The sequence below is a fragment of the Lissotriton vulgaris genome, unplaced genomic scaffold (assembly GCF_964263255.1).
Source record: "Lissotriton vulgaris unplaced genomic scaffold, aLisVul1.2 SCAFFOLD_2882, whole genome shotgun sequence".
Taxonomy (NCBI): Eukaryota; Metazoa; Chordata; class Amphibia; order Caudata; family Salamandridae; genus Lissotriton; species Lissotriton vulgaris.
In genome coordinates this window covers 265,058-289,205 of record NW_028253448.1, presented here as the reverse complement: position 1 = coordinate 289,205, position 24,148 = coordinate 265,058, and the positions used below count along the sequence as shown (strand labels likewise).

Genomic DNA, 24,148 nt, shown 5'->3' with positions numbered 1-24,148 from the left:
CTACTCGTCGGTTCTCGTATCACCTGAAGGAGGAGTCTAGAGTTGTTTCAGAGGTTTATCGGCAGAAGTATTTCCTGAGGAGAATTCCTGTGTCAACTAACTCACCGCTTCAGAATCAGTCTTGTTCAGTTACGCATGTACTGAGAAAAGATAACTCTAGGAAATGTCTACAGTTGGAGTTTCACTTACCCTAAAGATTTTGTTTCTCAACTGGGCATCCAGTGTTCTTTTCTGAACCTAAAAAAAAGATGGAGATATAAAAACATTACAGAATAAACTTAAGGTGTAAACTAGGTTGAACATATATATATATAGAGAGAGCACAGCAAATAAGAGATTCTTACTATTCAATACTTAAAATCCCTTAGGTTATTCCACAACTCCTACCATCACTTACCGTGGAGAATATATAAGAAACATATAACCAAGCAAGAAGAGAGGCAATAGTCTAGTCTCTTGAGGGTACATTTTAAGGTGTCTAGACAGTGTATATACTTATTTTTCAGAGATGTATAACAAAGAGTTGTAGACTATAGTAATGTGTTAATCTGTTTTAATGTCAATATCTAATGACTGTGAAGGAAGAATTCTAGAAGTAGCAGTTTTGAAGAATGAATGAATGAATGAAACGAGATTTATATCGCGCAACTTAGCCCCAGAGGGCATCAAGGCGCCTAACCAAATAAAATGATACGGTCAGAGAGCATGATTAATGATAGGCCTTGATGAAACACCACGTCTTTAAAGCCTTCTTAAAGAGAACCATGGTGGGTTGTGATTTGATCTCAGAGGGGAGGGCATTCCATAAATTAGGGGCCACAAATGAAAAAGCTCTTCCGCCCCATCTAACCTTGTTTGTCCGAGGGACGGTGAGAAGGTTCTTATTGGCAGAACGAAGGTTTCTGCTGGGGGCGTAGGGACTCAGAAGGGAACTTATGGCCTCAGAGCTGCCGTCGGATAGGGCACTGAAGACTAGGCATAGGATTTTAAAAGAGACTCTAGACTGAATCGGGAGCCAGTGAAGACTCTTCCTTGCAAGAGAGACAGAAGCGGTGTTAGGGAGGTCCAGAACAAATCTGGCAGCCGCGTTCTGGATGGACTGGAGGCGTTGGATGAGGCCTTTATTGATGCCTGCATACAGGGCGTTACAATAGTCCAGCCGTGATGTAACTAAGGCCACCACGGTCTGTTTGCGAGCTTGAGGGGAAAGATAGTGGGCGATTTTTCTAAGTACTTTGATCACTCCCCAACAGGTAGAAACAGTTCTATTGACCTGTAGTGACATGTCTAGAGAGGTGTCAAAAATCACGCCAAGATTCCGGGCGGAATTTGACGGTACGGGACAAGCTCCAAGAGAGGGAGGCCACCATTCATTGGACCAGCTGTTTTGATCTTTTCCAAAGATCAAGACCTCTGTTTTCTCTCCGTTCAGCTTCAGGGCGTTTAAAATCATCCAGTCGGAGACAGCTTGCATGCAATTCCTGAAGCTGAGCGCTGAGGTACTCACCGAGTGGGAGAGGGACACCATGATCTGGGTGTCATCGGCGTATGACACCACCTCCATCCCCTGAGCTTTTACTAGTCTGGCAAGTGGGGCCACATAAATGTTAAAGAGGGTCGGGCTCAAGGCCGACCCCTGTGGAACCCCACATTGCACAGGCTTAACAGAGGAGAGGAACTCTCCTAGCTTGACCCTCTGTTCTCTCTGAACAAGGAAAGAGGACAGCAAGCTCAGTGCAGGACCCTCCACCCCTATCTCCCTCAGACGAGCAGTTAAAGTCGAGGGAGATAGGGTATCAAAGGCGGCGGTCAGGTCTAAGAGGACCAAAAAAGTGGTCTGGCCTTGGTCGACCTTTGATCGTATATTGTCCGTCACTACTGTAAGGGCCGACTCAGTACTGTGGAATTTTCGAAAGCCATGTTGAGACTGGTCCAGGAACCCAGAGGCATCAAGGAAAGCAGTCAGATGATGATTGAGATGTGATTCCAACATTTTGGCTGGAGCAGGCAGTAAGGAAATCGGCCTGAAGTTCTTAAGGGTGTCCGGGTCCAGGGTGGGTTTTTTAAGCAATGGCTTGACTATGGCTTGTTTCCAGGAAGCAGGGAAAAGGCCCTGGGCCATAGCCTGGTTCATTACCTCAAGAAGCGGGGGCAACAAGGTTTCCCTGCAATCTTTCAGAACCTTCAACGGACAGGGGTCCATAGGAGAACCTGACTTTGTCCTGTTTAGCAGGGAGTCTAGTTGGTTGAGAGTAAGGGGCGGGAAGTTGGTCAGAATTTTAGAGGGGTCCTTGGCCCAAGATTCTAAAACCGGTCGAGACGGGGGAGGACGGGAAGCCATAAGGTCTCTCTGTGCTTCCAGAGTGAGAGAGATGTCAGTGATTTTAGCGTGAAAGAAGTGAGCAATCTTGTCACACAGCTCTTGGGAACCTATGATGGAATCAGGCGTTTGTAGCGAACACAGGGAATCCACAATCTTGAATAATTCCCTAGGGGACGTGATGGACGATGTAAGCCTGGAGAAATAGTCCTGCTTTTCTATGATGACCTTGGACTTATATTCTCCAAGTAACAGCTTGTGTTTATCTCTATCTGTGGGGTTCCAGGTTTTTCGCCATTGCCTTTCCTGCCTCCTGCATCCCTGCCTCAGCAGTCTAAGATGGTCCGTGAACCAGGGAGCAGAAGGTTTCCGTCTGGCTGAATAACTTAGGGAGGCAGGGGCTAATAAATCAACTGCTCTGGAAATAGAATTAGCAAAATCCAGTGCAGCATTACTGGCGTCCTTCGAGGGGGAAATAGGAGCCTGCACTATAAGGGGGGCAAGAGAGTCATTAGTAATAGCCTTATAGTTCCGTCTGAGTATTTTGTTAGTAGAACTTCGTTGGTGTAAAGAAGGGGAAAAGGTTTTTAGTTCTAAGGGAACCGCTAAGTGGTCTGACCAGACCAGGGGAATAGGGGAGCCCACAGATAGTCTAGGGTCATTAGAGAACACCCCATCAAGGATGTGGCCAGCCAGGTGGGTAGGGCTATCGACCAGCTGATGCAGTCCACATGCGGCCAAGCAGTCCACCAGGGAAAGGGTGTCTTTTGAGTGCAAATCATCAAGATGAAAATTGAAGTCTCCCAAAATCGTAAGATGGGGTTTGCCAAAGTAAGGTTCCAAAATTTTTAATAGTTTAGAGCTAAAACAGGATCTGGGGCCGGGTGGTCTGTAGATGAGAAGACCTGTGAAGGACACAGAGGGGGATGAAGAGATGGCAAAGTGAATGTCCTGGAAGAGGTCTGAGGGTGCAGAGAGAGTCTTAGTACGACAGATAGACGAGGCTTTAAACAAGATTGCCAGCCCACCACCCCTGCGTCCTAGTCTGTCCAGTCTTTGTAGAGCATATCCCTCAGGAATAGCTAACAAAAGCTGGGGGCCAGATGAATCAGACGCCCAAGTTTCGGTGATGAACACCCAGGAAGGGTTTCTATCAGAAACAAACTCGTGAAAAGCAATATTATTCTTTATCAATGATCTGGCATTGATGAGGAACCCCATTTCCGAACTGTAGGTTGGCATAATAGGGGAGCTAGCCAATGGGAGCACTATAGGGGAATCAGGGGAACAAGCCTCAATTGTACAAGAGAAACAACAGCATACCGGTGTGCAGTAAAAAGCTTCCGGGGGAAAGGAATGATGGCAGGGAAGGAAAAGAGGCCTCAAAGCAAGCAAATCCGAATGGGCATAATAACGAGTTACCTGGGGGCCCAGGGAAGTCACAATGCAGCCTGGCCCGTCCTGCAGCCCGTTCTCAGCGCGGACGGGCGCAGACGGGCTTAACTTTGGCGAAACTTCGGGAGAACTTCGCTGTGCGCATTCGCTGTGCGCGATTTGGGACATCATTGTTAAATAAGTCAGGTCACGTATCTCGCGTCCCACCTGACTGAAAGCAGCCAATGGGAGCGGGGACCCAATCTCTGCCGGCGAGCCCTCCACACAAACGGGAAAACCCGTGGTGGAACGGGGCCAGGGCAGCAGTAAATCTAAGCAGGAAGCTGTGTAAACAGCACTATAATCCCACAATGTTAAAACACGCCGCAATTTTAAAATGAACACAGTTTTCAGTTGCTAGATTTCCAAATAGCACAATGCTCCTAAATTATTCTTGACACATGTAAATTATACCAGGGTCACCAGAGCATCTTAATCATGCTCTGAAACACGAACAAACCGAGGCATCAAAATCGCCCGGTGTTTGAGGTCAGCTCTTGCGTCCCACCTGACTGAAAGCAGCCAATGGGAGCGGGGACCCAATCTCTGCCGGCGAGCCCTCCACACAAACGGGAAAACCCGTGGTGGAACGGGGCCAGGGCAGCAGTAAATCTAAGCAGGAAGCTGTGTAAACAGCACTATAATCCCACAATGTTAAAAACACGCCGCAATTTTAAAATGAACACAGTTTCCAGTTGCTAGATTTCCAAATAGCACAATGCTCCTAAATTATTCTTGACACATGTAAATTATACCAGGGTCACCAGAGCATCTTAATCATGCTCTGAAACACGAACAAGACATAATTTTCAAGAGGACCAGACTGTCTCTTCTCTGTCCCCATCCCCTTTCCCCGACAGGGGTTACTTTCATTCTCTCTTGAAATATTCTTTGGGAGCGTGGAGGGGGTCTCTGGGAGGCACTGGGAAAAGGCGTCGTTCTGCTCCTGAGAAGTATCTGGGAACCTTCCAGAAAGACTCTTGTCAGGTTTACAATAGCTCTGCAGACCACCACCTCCCTGAGGATTCACAGAAATGAGAGCGAGGGCCTACGTGGACCCTTCCCCCGCAGCCCCGGGGACCGCCACCTACCTGGGGCAAACATTAATAACGTGCCTCCTGGTGCTCTTCTGGTTCGGGAAGAGGTCCACTTAGATGTGGAGGGTCCTTGGGGCCAACTACCCATCTGTTATTTCCAGTAAGTCCCACATAGCAGGATTGCTGAGAAGTTGTCAGAGGCCACGCTCCCTTTATCACCACTCTACAGATGTGCTTCCTGGCATACTGATGCTTGGGGTGACAAAGTCCCCTTGACTCCAGAGGGTGCTTGGGGGTCAACAAGCCCTCCTATTACCTTCAGTAAGTCCAACACAGTGGGATTGCTGAGAGGTCTTCAGAGGCCATGCACCTTTCTCCACCACTCTGCAAACGAGTCTCCTGGCACAATACTGTTTGGAGGATGAAGTCCTCTTGGATGCTGAGGGACCTTGGGAGCCAAGAAGCCCTCCTGTTATCTACAGTTAGTCCCTTACAGCTGGATTCCTGAGAGCTGGTCAGAGGCCCAGCCCCTTCTCCACCACTCTGCAAACGCAACTACTAGTTAAAAACATAGCAATTCACTTAAAAACCAAAGGTTACAGGATCGTTATAATTAGGAAATAGAATTTAAAAAACCTTAGAAATTCACTCAAAAAAAACATTATAGTTAGGCTTGCATTTCGCTCATACAAAACCAGTGAAATTCAGCAGTTATAGTTACCTGAGCTAACTATAACTTACGCTGCTGCAATGCACTGCTTATGACCTCATATATTACATCACTCACAACATGGTCAGTGACATCGCTGCTGAGATCATCCACAGAACCACTCACACCTCAATACAACCTCTTGTATACCCACTCACACACCCATACAACTACTCACATTCCCAGAACCATACCAGTACTCACATACACACTCACTCCTCCAGAGGCACTCACTCACCCACACAACCATTCACTTACCCACACAACCATTCACTCACCCGTAAAGCCACTCACTCACCCATACAGCTACTTATGCACCCACTTATTTACCTAGTCACTCACACACCCATTCACTCACCCATACAGCCTTTTAATGCAGCCACTCACTCACCCATTCAAGCATTCACATACATACACAACCACCTAAATCCCCATTCACACATCTACTCTCCAATACAGCCACTCACACAGACTCACTTTACCAAACACTCACTCAAACAACTATCCACTCATCCATACAGCGACTGACACACCCACTCACTAACCAGTATAGCCACTCACACAGCATCTCACTCGCCCACAAAGCCACTCGCACATCCATGTATACTCCAATCCAGCCACTTACAAACCGATACACACAAGTATACAGTACAGAGCCACACACATAATATATGTAGAAGTAGTATCACTCAGTAGTGGTGCAGCTAGAATACTAATTTAACTTTTGTAGTAGGTTGCTATATTTGCAAAGTTTTATATGGCGCTGGCTAGACCCGGAGGTATCAGAGCGCTTTACATGAGGATAAGCGAGTTACAGGATACATAGTTATATCAGTTGAATCAGCGAGTTACAGGTTACATAGTTACATCAATTTGAATCAAAGAATCACATGGGAGGCGGAGGGAAGGAGACACGAACGGGGAGACGAGGAAAAACAATGTCAGATGACTGGCTGGGTAGGAGTTTAATACCCATGAACCCTTAAAAACACTTACACTCACTTGATGTAATTTGAGATGCTATCAGTGATTTAATATGTGAGATCATAAGCTGTGCATTGCGGGTGCAAGTTACAGTTAGGTCAGGTAACTATGACTGCTGAACTTCACTGGTTTTGTCAGGTAACTAGGACTGCTGAATTTCACTGGTTTTGTCCAAATGAAATATGAGCCTAACTATAACATCCTTGTAACCTTTGCTTTTTTTCAGTGAATGTATATTTTTTTTCTCAAGGTGCAAAGATATGGAGTTAAGAATAGTACATTGATACTACTTCTATGTGCTCTACGCTGAGACCATAAAATGGTGCAGCTGTGACAGTCCTTCCTCTTTCTTGCTGCTTCCTGGAGGCCAGTTAAGTTCACTTTATCTATCGTTTTAAACATTCAATCAAGTATTATTTCTTTGTAGTCTCATTTTGAACATGACAATTTACTGACTTGTCTTATTGACTACCTCTAATTAATTAAATCACATTTCAGTTGTCAGGACCAGTGTTCCTTTTCTTTCAGCTTTGTGCCGAAGGCTATCGCTTCTGGGAAAACAGTGTTTATTTAAACTGTCATGCTTCTATCCTTAATGTAAGATTTCAACAGCCTCTCCTACAACTCTTTGTGTTCCAAAATAGATGATCTGTTATTTGTAGTTAATTTGCTTTCTCTACTCCCACAGGAGTTCTGTGTTACTCCACGAGCAATTGTTACAGTGGTGTTTCCCCTAGAACAATTGCCAGTTTCAGTGACTTATTTATACTTCATTATAATAATACGCAAATTGGAGGTTAATGAATCTGACTCAGAGACGCAACCTCTAAGAAACTTTTCAAAGGCAATCTAAAGTCTTTTATTTATAACTCCATAGAAGAGGCTGTTACTGAATCAGGAGGCACCATTAAAAAAAGCATAGGAAAGAATATAAAGCAACTGATGAAGCCGCTGCTGACGCTAGTTGTATCAGATTGTCCTCATCCTATAAAAGCAATGAGGATGATGAAGGTGCTTATGTCGTTCACTTCCTACAAAAACAATGTCAAAATGTCCTTTTAAGAGAACTACCAAAACCAAACAAACAGATCCTGCTTCCGTGGCATCCGAGGCTTCTGGCCCAGTCAGCACGAATAAAGCTTAATTGCTTCATATGAGTCAGGGTCAGAAACTGTTAGCCTCTCTTCATCAGAGGTAGAATCACGATCCAGGACTGCATGATATGGGATTCTATGATGGTTCTCATAATTATTCATATGAACATGTGGGATCTCAAGACTCGGATGGCACAGACCTTAACCGGTTTGGTTAAGAAAAAAAGTTCACAGATTTTTAAAAGTACCTCTGAGAAACCATTAAAAGCCTCAGGAATTCCATACAGCCAGGGGATTGGTTGCCAGGTCTAGACTTTAAAGACGCCTATCTCTCCATTCCCAAAGATTTTGCGCAACGAATATCCCTTCAGTTCAACTGGCAACTTCTTATCAGTTCACCACCTTCCTTACTTTTTTTCAGCTTCTTTGGGTTTCTGCAAATTGTTGTGACCGGTGATGACCCAATTCAGATCTCAAGGTATCAGAATCTTAATTTATCTGGACAATATCTTGACCATGTCTTATGACAAAAAATTAGCTATCCATCATCTTCAAATCACCATCTCCTTGTTAAGAAAATGAGGGGTTTGTCACAGACAAGGAAAAGTCTATAGTAGTTGTGGTCCAAACAAAAGATTCACAGTAAATTGCATGCATTGTACACTGCATTTACCAAATTCAAAAGTATCTCCCATCAGAAAATAATTAACTAATTTTCATACAATGTCCTAATTTCATTAAGACATCTAGGGAGGATAGAAGGCAAACACTCCTTCTCAATTTAAATAGTATTCTCTGGCCCACTTAACTAGAGTGCTCTACAGAGGTTAAAGATGTGACACTTCAGAAAGAGTCTTGGTTACAAAGACCTAATTCCTTTGGAATTAGAAACAATTAAAAAACCCATCTCCAAGCATGGAACTAAAGAACTACGTATGTGTGTGGTATTTCTATAGCGTGACCCTAGCCAAAAGGCAGAGAGCTGCACATAGCAACAAAACGAGTATAAAGTCAATGACTAAGAGGAGAGAAAGCAGGATTTGGACGGTTAATGAATTGTGACATAGTGTTCTTTCAGGAGGTGAGTCTACAACTGTTTCCTAATTTGGAGTAGCATTGGGGCTGTCCTGATGGATCATGGATGCTGGTCCAGATAATGGATCATAGACGGAAAACACCTGCTGTCTAATTTTTCCATATTTATTCATTAGTCAGCAGTCTGATGGTGCCCTGGCTGCGGTTATGCCAAGAGCCACCAGAGACGGGGAAGCGTGGATGTATAACAGGCAGGGTGCTGGTCGTGACAGCTTTATAAATGATGCAGCTGGCTTTAAATATGGTACGGGGCGGCAAGAGGAGCCAATGGCGGGAAACACAGTCATGATTCTTCTGGCCCTGTATGCAACATGCATGATACCCCCAAGAGGTGCCATTGTGGATGCCTTGGAGTAGGACATTACCACCATCTGGAAGTACAGGGGCTTGAACATCAGTTCTGAAGCGGCTTGCAGGAAGAAACTTTTTTATTTAGATGAGAGAACTTGTACCTAGAAGTCTGTTTTTTTCTTGGTAAGGTGCTCCTTGAGGGTGCGGTCAGTGTCCAGGGTGAATCCAAGTGACTTGGGATCCAGTGAAAGTTGGGAGTACGAAGCTGTCACGGTTCACGTAATTTAGCCAGGTTTGTACTGTATCTTTTTTATTGTTCTTAGAAAGTACCAGGATTTCTGTGTTAGTTGGGTTGAGCTCCAGGTTTGGATGATGAGCAAGCAGTGTTTGAGGTGTTGGTGTCGGAAGCAAATGAAACTTTAAAGTGGAGTTGTGTTGTGTATCATCGGCATATTGGTGAATTTTGATGTTATCTGTGAGTAGAGTACCAAGGGGCTTCATGTATACGCTGAAGATGAAAGAAGACAGTATGGAGCCCACTGGGACTCCAAATGTGATAGGGATCGTTTGTGATCAGAATGTGCCCATGGGAACAAGCTGATGTTGGCGAAAAAGTAATTTGGTCATCTTCAACTGATGGTGTGGAACAATTACAATTTAATTTCATTACAGAAGGCCTTTCGAAAGAGTCTGTCAGACCCCCGGCACCTCCAGGGTCTATAAATCAACCTGGTCAGCACAAACTAGCTGGTGTCTGAAATTAAATTCCAATCTCTTTCCTTCACATTTCCACAATAGTTAATTATCTATCTTCATTAGTGCTTTTGGGTAAATCTTACACACGCCTCGAAGCATCAGAAACATTTTACCAGACCAACAGGTCTAGTGACATGAATAATCTACTCAGCCTAACTGTAATGAGTTTGAGCCAAAAAGTCATCTCAGATTGTGTGATCCTACACAAATATTTTATTTCACCAAGTCGCCATTTCTTCATTATCACACACAGGAGCACCTTCAAATATGTGAGCTCAGCATGGCCGCTGTTTAAAAAACTAAAAAACTTGTGTTTGATTTCATATTCTAATTTTTTGCTCCATGTATAATAAAAAATCTAGCCCACATATAGGGTGCACAAATCCCTTGACAAGCCTTCACTAATAGCATTGTCGCGGGGCAGGAATGTTTCTCAGTTCATGTTTAAGAACTCACTTTTAAGAAATATATTACTAAAGCATGATGTGTCTGTCTCTGTGGCAAATGTGCAAGATAAAAACAAGTTTTAAAGGCATCTTTATCGCTTATTGGCTTTCTGAATTAACAGAACACCTGTTTTTCGCCTGCTTGAGCTCTATTGCCAGTTGGAGCCAGTAGGCCCTAAAAAAAACATGCCCTGATAAAATCGGACTTGCCATTATCAGTGGACTTGCCAGTATTAGTGGTCAAGTAGATTTCTTGAGGCCTGCTACAGGATGGTAAACACACATAGATCAGCTATTTCAATGATAAATAAATACATTACTGGAAAACCAATTGGTGACCAATATCCAATCACCTACAGACTTCTTCATGGAATAAGGATGAGTATTCTTCTTGTTCCTGAATATTAAACGCTATGGGATATAAATACTGTATAAATACTGATCTTCAATTCATTATTAGCTGGCTAGACAAAGATCTGTTGAATTTGAAATGCCTTTCTGCAAAACTTACAATGTTGTTATGCCCAATATCTTTTAAAAGAGTGTCAGACATCAAGATATTGGATCTATTGACTAGGCGGTATACTCTTTCCGGTTTTTTTCCTCTATTTTCAGAAAAACTAAGACTATGGTTTCATCTGTCATTTCCCCATCAACCAGAGCTTTGCATTTGACAATGCCTAAAAGAATACAAGAATCGAACAACTGCTTTCAGATCGTCTTTCCAATTATTGATATCCTTTATTAAATCTCATTCTCCAGCACCTTCAGCTATTCTCACTAGATGGGTGAAATGGATCATTTCCCAGGCCTAAATATATAGTCTCAAATTTGAAGCACATTCCTTTAAATGAGCCAGGACCTTTAAAGATTGTGCATCTGGTGTAAGTTTGGAGACTATTCTGAAAGTAGCTGACTAGTCTTCATCTACGTTGAAATGTTTTTATTATAAATGCAGCTTTTACTATTATTGATTCGCTCTGAACTAGCATAATATGAAGCCTCCGTTCTTGACACAAAATGTGATTTTCGAAATGTTAATGATGGACGGTCTTAATTTTGTTAAAGACACTGAGGCAAGTATTCTCTCACCACAAAATGTTGTTAATCGAATGTTAATGACTTAGTTATATTATTTTAAAAATAATTTCAGCCAATTATTTAGTATTATTCTTCATGCTTATAATTTACCATTTTGGACGCCCTTTACTTAATGCAATCTTTTCTTTTAAGTTTTCCGATCCACAAATCCTCATTCTGGATACTAACTCCAAGGATTACAATGAATGGATCATTATCACCTTGATGTTCGTTTTTTAAAATCTATTTCATATTCTTTCCACAATTCATCCACTCATGTTCGAACAATAACGAGAAAAGACTGTCACAGCTGCACTATCCTATGGATTCAATTTAGATCACTGTTAGGTCATACTATAACTGTTACTATATGAATCATGAGATTTGTAGTTCTATAGCACGACCAGAGGCTGAGGATTATGCTTCTCTTTCTTTTACCACCGGACACAGCCCCCAGTTTGGTATCATTGCCTTACAAATGTAAACGTCATACCATCTTGTTTCTATACGAGGAAATACTTACATGGGCGGGTAACAAATCAACACAATATCATTACAATAAGCATTGCATAACATACAACAAATACTCTCCGGGTGGGATAATCCTCGCCGCTGTGTCCTTATTTGAATTGAAAATTCTTGACAGTCTAGCTAGGATTTTTTTTATTGTCATCGTCAAAATACTTTCTTTTGGCCACCAAGGCCATAAAAGCACATATACAATACACAAAGAAATATTATAAAATGAGCAACATTAAAATACAATACAATTTATCATAAAACATCTGTTAGTGACAGATGACAGATGAAACCGTATTGAAACTTCTAGGCTCAAGCACAGTAAAAAGAGGGTGCATTATGAAGGAATTAAAAGCTTTCTGAACAATGTCCACACGGCCCCAAAACACATGGCAACAGGAATAGTTAGGAATAAACTGTAGTCTGCCCTCAAGATGCAGAGTGCTGCTAACAGGTTACCTTGGTGTAAACGTCTGCAAGTAGGGGCTAACCAATACCTGCGGAGGCATGCGTAAGCGGAACAGAAAAAATTGCAACACACTCGATCATGGTGGAACATAGAGGACAAGAATCCCTAGCCCCTTCAGACCAGCACTTCGTAAATGTTCTTAGCAGGAGAGTACCAGTTCCAAATTTAAAACACAGCTTCCTATTGCTGGGAGCAGTCACTTGATCCCACTATGACTCCTTCCATGTAGTTGATATTTAAACTCTAGGAATTTGTGTGATGGTCTAAGACAGTCGAATTTTCTTAAAGCTTTGGCCTCGATGGCGGACCAATAAATATTTTCAAGGCATGTTTGGATGGGAAAGAAGCTCGGGAGTCCCAATAAAGTGCAATAACTGTTTAATGTGCTGCAGCCAGGGGATCTTAACAGAGTGCCTTGCAGAAGTTACGTCCCGGAGGGCAGAGGTGTAATGTGCAAGTTCTGCAGTAGCCCATAAGTGCCTCATACATAACAGCAGACAAAATCTAGCCAAGAGAGTGTCATCTGCAAATAATATTGGAATTTTAACTTGGGCCAATGAGAGTGCATCTGTGTCGACAAGGGTCAGTATGGAAACAATATAGTTTATATATAATGAAAATAGTATAGGGGCCAAAACGCAATTGTTTCTTACGCCTCTAGAGACTGTGACCCTATCCATCAAATAGATCTGCCTTCCCATCTTACAAGTGCAAAGTAATCCTCATGAAGGCAGGCGACCAATTCCAATAGCTGCGGGGCATTTTCATGTCCCCATGTGATTGCCAAAGACTAGAATGTGGCACTAGATCAAAGGCGACCGTAAATCCACAAAGGATACGTATAGGTTGCCCTTATTGATGACAACAGTACGCCAGTAGAGCAATAAAAAATGAAAAGGATGATATTTTGTCGAGGGTTTAGAACAAAAACCTGCCTGGTAGGGATTGAGAACGAACATGCCAGAGATCCAATCTTGGATCTTCTCAAGGACACAGCAGCAAAACAATTCTGTATGCAATCAATGAGGCTTACTGGTCTGTAGTTGCCCTGCTACGGCAGGGCCAGAGGCTATAGATTATGTTTGTTTAAAGCTGTGCCACACTGTTGAAGCCACATCCACAAAAGGTTTTTGATAAAACATTTTTGAGGTGGAATCAAATGACCAGTCTGAGGCTGCAATAATATCCTCCAATCTCGACTCCGTGGAGAAGGCTTTGGAAGCCATGGCGCCATGAACCTAATGCACACTAAAAATGGACACATCGATTCCTGCTTCCGCTTATAGCCACTTGACCCACCAGACCAGCGTCGCTGAAGAGACCAGACCAGAGGGCTTCTGGAGAGAAATAAGCAACTGCCCAGCTCGATCCTTGCGTACTTCATGGGCACGATCTCCGTAGGCCTTAAAACATTAAACCACACAGTTTCTAATGGTCAGGTGAAGCTGGGTAAGTTACACAATAGGAATGTGTCTTAGTACACTGAGAAATACAAAAAGACACTCAAGAGGGAGTGAACTCTACCTGCTACAGCCAGGACCTTCACATCAAATGCTCATCGACAAGAAATGACACACTAAAGTAGGGTTAATTTAGCTGCATTATCTTCCCAAGAAGAGTTTGCGTTCAGTTCCCTCCTGCTATAGCGTACTCGAGGTTGAGTGCAGGAAGATGGCTCTCTATATGGTGCACTAAAAATAAGTACACTGTGCAAAAAGTCCAGTGAGTCCTCAATTGGTTTACAAAGGCTAAAGTAGACAATACTAACGTTCTCTTTTGTGATAGTGTGGACGAGCAGTTAGAATTATCAGAGAGTGGTGTTTAGGCCAAATTAGAAAAATAACACTTCTTTTTAGGTCTCGGCCTGTCAATGCGCTTGTTTATAAATGTTTTAAAACCAAGAACTTTGTACAAACGGAAGTACTGTTTTCAATAGCAATATTCACAGGTAAGTAAAACGTTCAAACGTGCGCTTTTACGCACAATGCAATCCTATGGGAGGAAAGGTCGGTGTCAAGAGTTCACCTTCACGGTTCAGAGTTGTATTGGGCCGTGGTCCAAAGTACTACCAGCAGTTCTTAAGATATGGCTTGGGTGCCACCAGGAGCAGGGTGCTGGTGAGGCTGTTAGCTTGTGCGCTAAGAGTAACGGGGTCACCCAAACACAGGCTGACTTGCAGGCAAGTCTGATAGCTCCCAAACATGGGCTTGGAGCATGGGGGCACAGCTGATTCGTTGGGAACCAGGCCAAGTGGCTCGGGTTCAGAGTGGTTTGGTTGGCTGGGAAGGGTGGGCACAGATGCACCTCACAGTCAGAGACAGACAGCTGTCAGGGGCAAAATCGAAGCAGCTGGGCCACTCACGGAGTGGGTCTCAGTGATGCTGACGTCCCTCGATGGCAGCTTGGTCCTGGTGTAGTGAGAATCCAGGATGGACTCTCATGGTTGGTGCTTGGTGCAGGTTGTCCCACATTCCGGGGAGTGGTGCTGCATGGCTCCAGTTAGTCCGGGTTTCTGAACACTCGGTGGAGAGACAGATCTGACCTTCCAGAGCGCGAGTACCTTCTCCTGGTCGTCCGTGGCGTCTGCCGGTCCGGGGAGCTGCAAGGCGGTGGACCGGACTCTGCTTGTTGGTGTCTGCGGCCTGCAGGAGAGTAGCTCCTCTACTCCAAGGTAGACTGTAAGCAATTTTCGAAGTGCTGGCAGGCTACCTGAATAAATAAATTAAAATCCAGTATTTGTAAAGTGCACAGTAAACACCCCTATGGGTCTCAAGGCACTTGGGGCCGTCAGGGAGATAACGTCAGCTATTGCCCAGAGTCACAAGGTGCTGAGCTAAGCTGGCACCGGCACGAAGATCGAACCGTAAGCCCCGCGCTCCGGAGTCAGCCACTCTAGCCACTGCACCACACATCTACCTGAGGCTTTTGTAGTTCTCCAGCTCACAGAAAAGTCCAAAGTTTTGCTGCTGTTCCCGCCAGGCAGTGACTCTTCTTCGTCCTTCTTCTGTTGATCCGTCAAATCAGATTTTTGGGGTTCAGGGGTGCCACCTAAATACTCAATTTAGGGGCGTTTACAGGGAGTGACAGGTAGTAGCCAATGGGCTACCTACGTTTAGGGTGTCTACACCCTCTATATGGCCACTTCAAGTGGGCATAACACTACCTTAGAATGCTAATTACATCCAAAATAAGATGGAGGAATCTGAAAAGTGGGGTCCACATCAGGGGTAGTGCTGGCTGAACGTAGGCACACCTCCTAATCTTACTAATTTTCCTGCCTGTCTTGCCGCCAAAAAGTTGGGTCAGGACCTGGGGGTGGGCACCTCCACTATCTGGAGAGGCCAGGCGTCGCATGACAAAGGTGGTAGGGCCTTCAAAGATTCCTGCCCTGGAATGCCCATCCTACTTGGAGAAGGTGTGAACACCTCTGACCAGAGCAGGCATTATTCCTGGCCTCCAGAAGAAAAGGATCTCACCTCAGGAGGTCAGAAACCTGTCTACGGTAGCGGGCTGGTCGAGACCAGTCAGTCAACACACTAGTAGTCGGCAGGTTTTCAGGGGCGCCCTCTAAGGGGCACTCTGGGTGTATAAGTTAATAAATCCATCAGTGAGGATTTATCAAGACGAGGTACCAAACACCTTGGGGTACAGTGAAGCCATTGTGTAGCCGGGGAACTTGTAATAACAGGTGTCCAGCCCATGTGCTTGTTTTGGCTTCCCTGTGCCCTTGTAATACCTAAGGCTCTAACTAGATATCACAGGGACATATCTTTTCATGTAGATATGCCCACACATGGGTAGAGTACATCCTGGCTCAGGGCTGTGAGGCCTGCTGTAGGGGTGACTTACCTATGCCACATGCAGCGTTTATGCTGGCATGGCACATGGGTAGAGTGCATCCTGGCTCAGGGCTGTGAGGCCTGCTGTAGGGGTGACTTACCTATGCCACATGCAGTGTTTATGCTGGCATGGCACAGGGGTATGTGCCATGTTGACTCTTCGTTTGTTTCTGCACCAAGATACGCTGGCTGCAATTACAGTTTGCATGACCTTGGTGAGGGGCCCCTTAGGGTGGCACGACTCTTGCTGCAGGTCTTAGGGACCCTCTTCAGGTCTAATGCCCTGGGTACCAGTTACAAGGGACTTACATGGGGCCAACGGGGGTGCCACTTGTGGAACAATAGTAAAGTTTAGGGAAAGAACACTGGTGCTGGGGACCTGGTTAGCAGGAACCCAGCACACTTTCGGTCCAAGTTGAACCAGCTGCCAGGCAAAAAGTGGGGGGTAACGATGTCAAAAGGGCACTTTCCTACACTGAGTAAAGGGGCGGAGGGCTTTGATCAATGCCCTGTTGACTGAATCCTGTACATGGTTGTCCAGTACCTACACCAAATGTTCCTCTACCTGGTGTGCATATGGAATGTGAATGTAGGAATAATCTTGAGAAAAGGAGTGAGCCATACTGATGCAGAGCAACAGTCCAGTCATTCCAGAGGAATTAATTCAGTTAGGACGTGGAAGGAAGGGGAGGCAGCCTCAGCCAGGTGAAAATCGGCAATATTAGTGCCAAGACCAACAAGTTAGAAGTGGAGGGCGCCACCTGGTAAATTTACTCTAGGGCAAAGCCTTGCTTCTTTTAGTCAGCCCCAAACAAAGTGAGGGGAAAAGGAGCATGTACTTGCACTCCGGTCACCGGCTCGTGAAGTGCTCCTAGGACCAAATTCATTTACGGAAAGCATGCTCTAGTGCATGCACAGCGGTCAACCTAGATAGAGGACCTCGCCCTCCGTGCTGAGCGACACGTTTGCTCTGAGGTCCCTACTCCACGCCGAACAGTAATTATCAAAGGGATCGTGATAATTTGTTACACGTATAAAGGGTCAAAGCAAGTCTTATTATGCCAAATCGCGAAGCTGTGCAGCATCAACGAAAGAGGAAGAACTGTGGACTCATGAAGTTTTATATGTACTGATGGTACCTGACTGGTGGAGCAGTATGGAGGATGGGCATGAGGCTCATGGGAAATGTAGTTAATATTTCTGTATGTTTTGTGGAGAAGTGTGGCTCAGGGGTTAGAGGCGGCAGACCAGGAAGCTGAGATCGGCCCTGGACCAGGGTTCAATTCCCCGCCTCAGCGGGTCTTGGGCTAAAAATTCCACGGACTCGATAATTCTCGCTCCAGTGCCTTCTCGACTCACGGGTTCACACTCTGCGACTCTGGGCAATAGCTTGCTTAATCTCCACAACGGCCCCTCGCGGCGGGATGCCTGGCTTTCACCTTGTGGATACCCTGCCGGGGTTATCTCACAGGGGAATACCAGGACGGGTTCCCTAAGCAAGCGCCGGGAAACCCACTGCGGGTAGCTGTGCGCTATATAAGCTCAAATACATTTACATTTTGATTGGCTGCTGTGTTTAGTAGCAAAAGAAAAAGAATCATAATCCTTGACTCCGTGTCCTTAATAGAATTGAAAATTCTAGACGCACTAGAAGATTTTTTTATTCTCATATGCTTTGTTTATATATCTTTCAGAACATACATTTATATTTGCAAGGTTACTATGGGATTAAAGGCAAGAAGCTAAAGTGTTGTGGCTAACGTTTTATATTGAGTCAGTTTACTTTTTAGAACTAACAGCTACAGGTTCTGGTGTTCTACAGTCAGCAGCAAGGTGAGAGCGAACTTAAAGTACAAAATCTGGGAAATCTATGGAGCAATTTATTATTCAAATGGATTGTTGCTAAACACAAGCGCGTGCCCTCTAACATGCATGAGGAAATCTTTAGCAGCACTCTAGGCCAGACACCAGGCTGAGGCCCACGCTGATGATCTACACTCCACTGGCGCGTCACAGCAGAGTAGGCCCTGTATTACCTTAACGATCTCAGTAAAACTGTTCTCCACAGAAACGTCTGACTTCCTCAAATCAGATGGACTCCACAATAAGCCTGCCCCTGCATCAAAACAGAAGGACTTTAGAACTTCAAGCAAAGAACACATAGTACTGCACTGGCATCTACTTTAATAATGGTGTATTACAACCAACACTCAATATACATTAGACCTCAACCAACATTCAAGTTCACATTATGGATTTAAATCAAAACATTACTCACCCACCAGGTTTCTTGACATAAAGTCACTATTTCAGCAGAAGGAGCGTCGTATTTTTCACAAATTTGTGAAAAATAGGACGCTCCTTCTGCTGAAATAGTGACTTTTTAGATCATTTGGGATCCTAACGGTAGACCCCTGGAGGTTGAGCGTACGGACTATGGGAATTGGTGGATAATTACTAACATATATACTTTTTTCTCTGTGCTTATCTTTTCACCTATACTGTTTTTCTAAAATTGCAAGGTTTCTTGACAAACCCTGTCCAGCCCCGAACAGACTGACACTTTTGATAACTATTTGGTAGTGTTAGATGGTCAAGATATCAGTCTGAACATAAAAAAGCTCCTTTGATAAGTGTGTTGGATAAAGAGGACCAACATGTCTTCAAGTTCTTGCCGGTGGCTTCAGACCCGCAAGGACAGCCTCTTCAAGACCCTCGTTAGGAAGCCAAACAGTGGCTAGAGACTAGATTTGACAAGTCGGTGAAAGTCGGCATGGTAAGACACAAATTTTATATGCAACCACAATGTCAAAACGTATTTGATGTTCGTCAAAGAGAACTTGCCATCAAGTGTCAGTTTGGGTCGAAGGCAGATTAGGTCATAAAGGATCAATTAACAGTACAATATTCCCCTAAGAAATGCAGGAAAGGCTCAGAGCTGTGAAGAATGGTTGAAGGAACAAGACAACGAAAGCATCTTGAATGAAGTAAAAAAACTTTCTAAGCAAGGATACTGTTAGAAAAAAGTATTGATAATTCAGAAGTAAGACCATGTGTGAAAATTCTTGAATTACTGTGGTGGAGCGTAGAGTGAGAAGAGAGTTGTACCACCTGGCTCATTGAGGAGCAGAGAATGCCCGATTACATGCAAGAGTCATTTGTAACAGGCATTGGCCACCATAAAAGTTAAATTGCTTTTTTGGTGGCCTAAAATATATGAGATTGTGAAGGTAGCTTAGAAGTGCAAATACTGCAAAGAAAGCAGGAAGAGAATAAAGTTTGGTGGTGGAGAAGACTTTCATATTCAAGATTCAGGTCATCCTTGGAGGCAAGTTGGCTTGGATTTTATTGGCGCCATCAATGCTTTGCCCAACAATTTGCCATGGTAGTGGTTGGTGTTCACAGAGATGGGAGCAAGTCGAATTCACGAGTTCCACAACAACCTCTAAGACAGAGAGTAATGAGGAAGATGTTTGATCGTGAAGAATTTGGTCATGCTTGGTCAGAGATAATGGCACCATAGAACTTTGGTGTACAAGCCACCAGCATTGTAAAAAGAATTGTGTGATTAAGGGAGTAAGTGAAATAGTGTTCAAGTCAAGCTTGGATGTGGAATGGCTGTGTTGGAAGTAGCAGCAGCGCATCATGATTGCGAGAATAGAATAAGAGACATGACAACGTTTTCCATGAAGACAGGGCGAATGAGTCAGTCTATGCTAGTGTCGACCTGGTTGAATTAGTGGAGACTGAAGAGGTATCAGATGCTCACAATGCTATTGGCAGAAAATAAATAAATGTGTCTCTTTAATAAAATTAGGACATTTCATCATTAACACTTAGAAAATCCACATTCTTGTGATCTGGAAAAGAAAAAAAAAGGGGCCACTGGTCTTTGAGAATCATAAAAAATTGAGACTTTTCAACTGGAGAACCGCTTGAGATGGGGAAGAAGTGTCCCTAGGGTCAAAGTTGACCGAGAAGTCTCCTCTTCGTGGCAGTCATCAGCTGTGAGAGGTGGGTAACCTAAATGGGTTTAAAAAAAATTATTAGGAATTGAAAGCCTGGGAGACATTTGGAGGGGATGTATGATAATGTTTGATAATCTGCAAGCTGATTTTGGATTGGCGGATACAGAAAGGTATGGGTACCTGCAGCTGAGCAACGCCCTGTGCAAATATATCCAGGATGGTGAAACACTGGCGGAGTGCTCTCTACTGGAAGATAGACTACTCCTTTACCACATGAACCCTAAAGCCACCACAGTAACGTACAAGGGAATCGGACCTGGGACTCCTGGAGACCGAGGGCTGGGAGGAGGCAGCGCAGAGTTCTCGTGACGTGTCAGTGAGTGCAAGGTTGCGTCTCCTGTTGCGAATCCTCCACAGGTCTTATGCTTCCAGGACACAGCTGCATCGATGGGGCCGGGGAGTTTCTCAATACTGTCCAAGGGGGTGTGGGGAAGAGGGCTCCTTCTTTCACATTCTCTGGGAGTGTAGGTATATTCACCAGTACTGGAAGGAAGGAACAAGAATAATGGCAGAAATCACGGAGGAGATCATCCCATTAGAACCAAGATGGTTATGTGTTACAGGTGAGATAAAGTGGCCCAAATATGTAATGATTTGGCTGAAAATAGTAGCAAAACGAAATATTGCCTGAAGGTGGGGGGCTGTCAGGCTGCCAGACCTTCGGGACTGGGAGGCAGATTCAGAGTGGTGCTCAGGGCCCGAAGAGGTAAGATACACAGCTAGAGGTTGCCCACAGAAATGGGATAAAATTTGGGGGCAGTAGAAGGTGTATAGAGGAATCTCAGAGTCTATAAGGTTCAAGTGGGAAGATAAGACGGACATAGACAATACAGGAGAGGAGGGCGGTCCCTCTGTAATGATACAGCAACAGTGGACGATGGTTTGTGAAAATGCGAACAATATGTAATAGATGTTGTGAAAAGAGAGTGTTTACGTTATTGTAATGTTTGAATAATAATGAACTGAGCGGAATCAGTAAAAAAGATGGTTAAAAAAAATCTGTCACTAGGGAGGGCGTCGCTCTTCTTGTCCACCATCTACAACCAGAACTGGAGCAATGAACCAGGCAGTGTGTGACACTGTCTGCAAACAGTGTAAAACTGCACAGCATTATATTGTGTGTGAAAGAGACATACTAGCTGTGTTTCACAGGATACCAGTGAATGTGGCAGATAATTAAGGGAGGGGTGCTGGTGTGGGGATGCAGAGCTGCTTCTAAGGGAGGGTGAGCTGTTCTTGTGAAAATCAGCGAGGAGCTGAAAGGCGGCCGGGAATGTCTCCATGGTTAGCCACATCTGTCCTGCAGACATGGAGGGTCTCATGACAGATGCCACAGCAGTTGAGGGCTTCTGGCAGGTGAAAAATAGCCAGATAAGATCTCAGTGCCTGCTATTGTGAGCCATGTGAAGGAGGCATGATGCACAGGATAAAGGGGCACAGGCTCTGTGCCCTCTGCACAGGGGGCTGTGCAAGGGAGGTCAGGCCTAAGGCACAGGGGGCTGTGCAAAGGAGGTCAGGCTCTGGGCACAGGGGGCTGTGCAAGGGAGGCCACGCTCCAGGCCCAGGGGGCTGTGCAAGGGAGGCCAGGCTCTGGACACAGGGGGCTGTGCAAGAGAGGCCAGGCTGTGGGCACAGGGGGCTGTGCAAGGGAGGCCAGGCTCTGTGCTCACTGCACAGGGTGCTGTGAAAGGGAGGCCAGGCTGTGGGCACAGGGGGCTGTGCAAGGGAGGCCAGGCCTAAGGCACAGGGGGCTGTGCAAGGGAGGCCAGGCTCCAGGCACAGGGAGCTGTGCAAGGGAGGCCAGGCCTAAGGCACAGTGGGCTCTGCAAGGGAGGCCAGGCTCTGTGCTCACTGCACAGCGTGCTGTGAAAGGGAGGCCAGGCTCTGTGCCCACTGCACAGGAGGCTGTGCAAGGGAAGCCAGGCCTAAGGCACAGGGGGCTGTGCAAGGGAGGCCAGGCTCTGGGTCCACTGCACAGGGGGCTGTGCAAGGGAGGCCAGGCCTAAGGCACAGGGGGCTGTGCAAGGGAGGCCAGGCTCTGTGCCTACTGCCCAGGAGGCTGTGCAAGTGAGGCCAGGCTCCAGGCACAGGGAGCTGTGCAAGGGAGGCCAGGCCTAAGGCACAGTGGGCTCTGCAAGGGAGGCCAGGCTCTGTGCTCACTGCACAGCGTGCTGTGAAAGGGAGGCCAGGCTGTGGGCACAGGGGGCTGTGCAAGGGAGGCCAGGCTCTGGGCACAGGGGGCTGTGCAAGGGAGGCCAGGCTCTGGGCACAGGGGGCTGTGCAAGGGAGGCCAGGCTCTGGGTCCACTGCACAGGGATCTGTGCAAAGAAGGCCAGGCTCTGTGCTCACTACACAGGGTGCTGTGAAAGGGAGGCCAGGCTCTAAGCCCACTGCACACTGGGTTGTGAAAGGGGGGCCAGGCTCTGGGCACAAGGTAGTGCAAGGCAGGAGAGGCTCTGTGCCCTCTGCCTATCTGCAGACGTCCCTCTGACGCCAGGACTGGTGATTGACTGAAACACTGTGATGCACATGAGGCAGACGTCCCTGAGCGTGATAAGGATAGATGGCTGTTACACTGGCCCGCTAACTCCTACAATTTTGGGGTGAATATTGCCAGATGATTGACCCTCCGGGTTCCTACGGAGGATAGATGACCACTACACTGGTCCTGTGACTCTTATTTACATTTTTTGTGGTTGAATATTGCCCAGCGACTGACCCTGCAGGTTAATACGGAGGAGTGTGGGCCAACATCTCGGCCATAGGATACTATTTTGTTAGGCATTGATACTGCTGCATGACTATCTAGTCGCGATTACAAAGAAATCAATTTGTTTGTGAATTCGAGCTCATGGGTTCAGGACCACTGGGAGTCTAAAGTGAGACATTTGAGCCCTGACGAGATTCTTATGGAAAGAAACGCGTTGGCTGAGGTTGAGTTTCACATTTGAAAAAAGAATAGAGGATATTTTTGGATACATTAGAAGCCTTTAGACTTAATTTTGGTGCACTGTCCTTTTCTTCTTGAAATTGTATATCTAATCCTCAGTGTGGCGAGCTCCTGACGTGTTTGTACAAACAAAGAACATAGCTATTTACTTTGAAATTGAGGTGCTGAACCTTGCTCAGCCGCATTGTCCTTTAACCCCTCCCCTGCTGGTGACGGAACCGCTCCGTCATCAGCTGCGGTCGCGCTGTGCTGATGACGGAGCGGTTCCGTCACGGCCGGCTCGGCGCACCTGCGCGGCGCGGATTCCGCGCCTGCGCTGAGCGTTCCATTAAGCAGGCGGGGCCGTGACAGAACCACTCCGTCATGAGCACAGCGCGACCGCAGCTGGTGACGGAGCGGTTCCGTCACCAGCATGGGCGCACCGCGCGGCCCCACCTGCCCCCTTTGTGTTCCAGCAGAATAGCCGCCGCAGCGAAGGGGTTAAAATAACCTGAGGCGAGACCTGTGAGCCTAGGCCCCGCCTTGGATGCCAGAGGCCCGGCCCCCTGTCATGGCAGTCAGCTGCAAGAGCTGCCACCAATGATCTGCGACTTAAGGGGAATACTGGGGTGCAGGCACCCTGTACCGGGTAGCACCAGCCCATTTAAAGCACACACAATACTGTACTGAACTGAAGAGAGGACCAGGCCCCTCCCACTAATAATCAATGCTTGAAAGGGGACTAATGAGGTGCGGGCACTGCGTACTGGTCAGCTCTGGCACAAATAAAACACGTGTAATACTGTGCATCTAATCACTGCAGAGAGAGCGGAGCCAGAGGACCCGGCCCTCGCGCTAATACTCCACGCTTGAAAGGGTCACACTGAGGTGCGGGCACTGCGCGCCGGTCAGCTCCGGCACATGTAAAGCTCTGACCACAGAGGGCGGAGCCTGGGAGCCCCGACCCCGGGCGGAGCGCGCGGCGCCGTGTGACCCGCGGCGGCTGAACCCCCACCCCCCCACGCCTCCCCCCAGGGACGGAAGTGAAGCCGCCGACCTGCCGGAGCGTGGCGGTCTGAGGAGCCGCTGGCAGCGCGCGACAGGAAGCGGGACTCCGA

General features: G+C 46.1%; 1 long non-coding RNA gene across 1 annotated transcript; it reads right to left on the bottom strand.

Moving 5' to 3' along the window:
• Window positions 1-172: 172 nt before the first annotated feature.
• On the bottom strand, window positions 173-24,051 carry LOC147660959 (uncharacterized). Its single transcript, XR_015306101.1, has 3 exons — window positions 23,936-24,051; window positions 18,110-18,189; window positions 173-237 (listed from the first exon to the last, which is right to left on the bottom strand). It is a non-coding gene; the product is annotated as an uncharacterized LOC147660959 (long non-coding RNA).
• Between the last annotated feature and the right edge of the window lie 97 nt (window positions 24,052-24,148).